The 5514-nt window shown below is 45.4% G+C and overlaps 1 pseudogene; it reads left to right on the top strand.

Moving 5' to 3' along the window:
* Window positions 1–5094: 5094 nt before the first annotated feature.
* LOC139251630 (U2 spliceosomal RNA) lies at window positions 5095–5296 on the top strand (annotated as a pseudogene).
* The last annotated feature ends 218 nt before the right edge of the window (window positions 5297–5514 follow it).

The raw sequence follows: 5514 nt of genomic DNA, 5'->3' as shown, positions 1-5514 counted from the left end.
AGGCAGTGGCCAGGAAGGAAGTTGCAATCAGCGGCAAGGGAACGGGGTTTGTGGCGAGGGCTAAAGACAATAGCTTCAGTCTTCCCCATTGTTGCTCTAACAATGACTCCACGAGGCAATGTACTTGAACTGTAGTGACCTTAGTCCTTTATTTCTTACTCCAGAGTGAGGATCACACCTGGTGGCCTGCCTTTTATACTGGACCAGGCACATCTGTATAGGTAACCTACAAGTCTCCCACTGCTGTGCCCTCTGGTGGCACACTTTGTGATAGTACCAACAGTAGCTATGTAGGATACATGACACTCATGTTTAATTGGAGGAAATTGCGGCTCACCCAAACCTGGATTTCAGATTAGCAGTTTGACAATAACAGAGGCAACTGAGGGGTTGAGAGAGCTGGTGGTGAGGTAGGGCTGGGTGTCTGCAGCGTATATGTGGAAGCTGATCTCATGTCTTCAGATAATGTCGCTGAGGGGTAGCATGTAGATGGGAAATAGAAGGGGGTCATGGTTAGATCCTTGGGGGGACTCCTGAGGTAACGGTGTGGGGGTGGCAAGAGAAGCCATTGCCGGTGTTACTCTGCAACTTGATAGGCAAGAGTGAACCCAGGCAAGGACAAGGAGAGGCGTTGGAGGAGAATGGCGTGGTTGACTGTATCAAAGGCCGCAGACAAATCGAGAAGGATGAAGAGTAGTAACACCTCCCTGCCCCTGTACTCAAATCCCCTCACTATGAAAGCCAACATGCCATTTGCTTTCTTAACCGCCTGCTGTACCTGCATGCCAACCTTCAATGACTGATGCACCATGACACCCAGGTCTCGTTGCACCTCCCCTTTTCCCAATCTGTCACCATTCAGATAATAGTCTGTCTCTCTGTTTTTATCACCACATTTATCCACATTATACTTCATCTGCCATGCATTTGCCCACTCATCTAACCTATCCAAGTCACTCTGCAGCCTCATCGCAGCTCACACTGCACCCAACTTAGTGTCATCCGCAAATTTGGAGATACTACATTTAATCCCCTTGTCTAAATCATTAATGTACAATGTAAACAGCTGGGGCCCCAGCACAGAACCTTGCGGTACCCCACTAGTCACTGCCTGCCATTCTGAATAGTACCCATTTACTCCTACTCTTTGCTTCCTATCTGCCAACCAGTTCTCAATCCACGTCAGCACACTACCCCTAATCCCATGTGCTTTAACTTTGGAGTGAGGTGCCCAGACAATTGCAAAACAATGAGAAACAGAGTGACAACATCTGCTCAGTCCTGGTAACATTGTCCCAAATTACTTTGAAAAAAATGGCTTCATCCTTTCTTAAACAACTTTGTTTTAGAATGTACAGCTTGTCTTTCTCTAATCGTTACTTGTGGTTCATCCCTTTACACAAGATCAGTCTCTGCACTCCCTCCAATGCATGTTGTTTTTTGTGAGATGGTAACCAGCACTGAAAACAGTGCATAATCCGGTCGACATACTCCACTGTTCTAGCTATGTATCTTAGCATGCAAGTTGCTTTTAAAATTTCTTTGCCACAGTATCAAGACATTGCAACTGATGAGTCTACTATCATTCCTCCACCCACCTGCCTCTACATTGAATGGATAATCCTCCGCCATTTCTGCCACTTTCAGTGAGGTGCCCTCCCCCCACCAAACACAGCTTCCCCCCTCCTCCAGTGCAATACTGAGGGAGTGCTGCACTGTCGGAGATGCAGTCTTTCGGATGAGACATTAAACCGAGGCTCCGACTGCCCTCTCCTGTGAATGTAAAAGATCCTATGGCACTATTCGAAGAAGAGCAAGGGCGTTATCCTCAGTGTTCTGGCCGGTATTTATCCTTTAATCAACGTAACTAAACCTGGTCATTCTCACATCTCTGATTGTGGGAGCCTACTTTGTGCAAATTGGCTTCCGCAAATTCTACCTTACAACAGTGACTACACTTCAAAATACTTCATTGGTTGTAAAACACTTTGGGTTGTACTGAGGTCGAGAAAGGCGCTATATCTTTCTTTTCCTCTCTAGCATTCTGAAGGGATCGTTCCATCCAAGATACTCTGGTCCACTCTTCCATCATCACCAACGCCTGCTCCACTTCACCCAGCAACCTTCCCATGCAAGGGTAGGAGATGTAACATCTGCCCTTTCACCTTCGCACCATCCAGGCCCTCAAATGAAACAGCAATTTACTTGTACTTCTTCTAACTTAGTATACTATATTCGCTGCTCACGATGTGGTCTCCTCTACATTGGGGAGATCAAAGGCAGATTGGGTCATTGCTTTGCTGAACACCTCCGTTCAGTCTGCAAGCATGACACTGAGCTCCCGGTCACTTGTCACCTTAATAATCCACCCCACTCCCATTCTCTGTCCTTCACTGTTCAAACGCAAGCTTGAGCAACAGCACTTCATCTTTCTACTAGGCATTTTACAGCCTTACTTCTTTAGCGTTGAGTATAACAACTTTAGTTCTTAACCAGCACTCCCATTTTCTCTTGGCCAGCAGGTGCTGTACCAGAGCCCTTGAGAGTGGAGGTGGTGGACATTGGTGCTTGGAGTAGGGATCTCCTATCAGTAGATGGCCAGTTGGTTAGTCCGCACCCTTGTGATCTACCTGCTTTTCTTCCGCCTCATTCATGAGGCATGGGTGCCTTCTCCTATTTGTCAGATTTTCCATGCTTCTCTCCCCATTTGCTATTTTGCTGCAACCATTGATGTCATGTATCCTACATGTTTACTGCTGGTACCATTACATATGATGTACCACCAGAGGGCACTGCAGTGGAAGAATTGTAAGTTACCTGTACAGGTGTGCCTGGCCCAGTATAAAAGGCAGGCCACCATGTGTGATCCTCACTCTGGAGTTATCAATAAAGGACTCAGGTCACTACAGTTCAAGTACAACACATTGCCTCATGGAGTCATTATCAGAGTATCTAAAGACATAACAATTTACATCTCCTCATTTTTTATTTCTATACTTGACTCATTATCATCTTTTGCACCATCCCGTTTTTCATTTAATCACTCCTGTCCTATCATAGACCTCTCCTTTATGTTCCTGTCCCACCCCTTCCCCCTTCTATCCTTCTCCCTGGCTCTGCACTTTCACTGGCTTAAAACCTGTTCATCTCTATCATCTTCCAATTTTGAGGAAGGGTCATCGACCTGAAACATTAATTCTGTTTCTCTCTCCACAGATGCTGCCTGATCTGCTAAATGTTTCCAGCATTTTCAGTGTTTATTTAACATTACGCTTGGGTTTGTAATGGAACTGTTTGATGTACAACAGAAACAACAGGGGTCCAACAATTCCTCCTTCACTTTGCTTTAGACCTTTCTCTCTCTCTCTCTCTCTCTTTCTCTCTCTCGTACTCTCGCTTTCCTATTTTTTAACTGATTTCTTACACTACCCTCACATTCTAGTCAGGATTCCTTTGGCTTTTAGTTACATGTCTACATCCAGATGTTGGATCAGCTGAACAGTTTCCAGTTGCTCTAGGGTTGGCTAACTAAACATGATGTTTATATTACATATTTCAGAGCTATTCCAGTACTCATTGCGCAGTATAAAATAATTGGTTTATAAATACTGTAGTGAGATTATTGTGCAGTGTCAACAAGATCCAGCACTGATTCCCCAAAGCAATACAAAACCAAATAAAAAGCTTGTTTTGGCACACATTTACATGGCATAATATGCAAGCATCAAAGCCAGTTAGTAATCTCTCTGAAGGAAATAGAGTGGATGCAAATCTGCATCAAGTTTGTAATGCAATTGAAATTGAAACAATTACATTGCTTATATTGCACAGTATCTTCACAATTATAATCAACAAACTTCTGCTTTGCCGTTCGCTTTGGTTGCATTAGAACTAGATTCCTCAACAATAAACAGGAACAAGCTTATGGATAGATGCATTGGCTTATTCATTCAAACAAAGCTGTTTATATAGACGGTCATCGACCTCATCCAAACAAAGTACAATAAAAATACAGTAATTTAAAATTTCTTAATGTTTTGAGACACTACTATCAATGTTCTCAATAATGGAAATAAAGAATATTGCGCTATTGTACCCTCACTGCACTCAAATTGTTAGTCATCAAAGATATTCTTATAGCCTCTTAGACTCTGCTTGGCGCACTGCAGCACCTTATGGTGAGAGGCTATCATTGTTCTCAGTGTTTGCTGCAAGAGGATGTGACTGCCTAGGGCAGTGTCCTTGGCCCAACCATCTTCAGCTGCTTCATCAATGGCCTTCCCTTCAACATAAGGTCAGAAGTGGGGATGTTCGCTGATGATTGCACAGTGTTCAGTTCCATTCACAACTCCCCAGATAATGGAGCAGTGCAACAAGACCCGGACGACATTCAGGCTTGGGCTGATAAATAGCAAGTAACATTTGCGCCACACAACTGCCAGATTGACAATCTCCAATGAGAGTCTAACCACTGCTCATTGACATTCAACGGCATTACCATTGCTGAATCCCCCACCATCAACATCCTGGGGGTCACCATTGACCAGAAACTTAACTGGACCAGCCACATAAACACTATGGCAACAATAGCAGGTCAGAGGCTGGGTATTCTGCAGCGAGTGACTCATCTCCTAACTCCCCAAAGCCTTTCCACCATCTACAAGGCACAAGTCAGGAGTGTGATGGAATACTCTTCACTTGCCTGGATGAGTGCAGCTCCAACAACACTCAAAAAGCTCGACACTATTCAGGACAGAGCAGCCTGCTTGATTGGCATCCCGTCCACCGCCTTAAACATTCACTTCCTCCACCACCGATGCGTCATGGCTGCAGTGTGTACCATCTACAAGATGCACTGCAGCAACTCGCCAAGGTTTCTTCGACAGCACCTTGCAAACCCATGACCGCAACCACCTAGAAGGACAAGGGCAGCAGGCACTTTGGAACACCACTATCTCCAAGTTCCCCTCCCACATCACACCCCATCCTGACTTGGAAGTGTATCACCGTTCCTTCATTGTCGCTGGGTCAAAATCCTGGAACTCCCTCTGTAACAGCACTGTGGGAGTACCTTCAGCACAATGGTACTGAAATATCGCTTCTCGGCCTTTTGGCTAAGATCATGCGTAACTGACCTGACAGGGGAGTAACCATGACCCCAACATGGTTCTCCCTGGATCAGGAAGGTGGTTCTCCTATGCTTTTTGGAAATAGGAGGTGGGTGGGGTGGCTTGACCCATCCACCTCCATGGCACGAACCTGGTATTGCAGTACTTCCAGGAACGGTGCTTGGGCTCTAGGCCTTTTGGCTAAGAGCATTAGCGCAGGGTGATCCTTGATGTGTGCAAGGTGACCTCTGGCGTTTGTGATCTGACAAAGAATTGGAAAGATTGGCTACGGGAAAAAAAACAAAAAAACAATGGTACTGAAATAGGAGGCGGGTGGGGTGGCTTGACCCATCCACCTCCACGGAGGTGTGTGGGGTTGCTGACCCATCCACCTCCATGGCACGAA

Source organism: Pristiophorus japonicus, chromosome 2 (genome assembly GCF_044704955.1).
Source record: "Pristiophorus japonicus isolate sPriJap1 chromosome 2, sPriJap1.hap1, whole genome shotgun sequence".
In the NCBI taxonomy this organism is placed as follows: domain Eukaryota; kingdom Metazoa; phylum Chordata; class Chondrichthyes; family Pristiophoridae; genus Pristiophorus; species Pristiophorus japonicus.
This window is presented reverse-complemented; position numbering and strand designations above follow the sequence as displayed.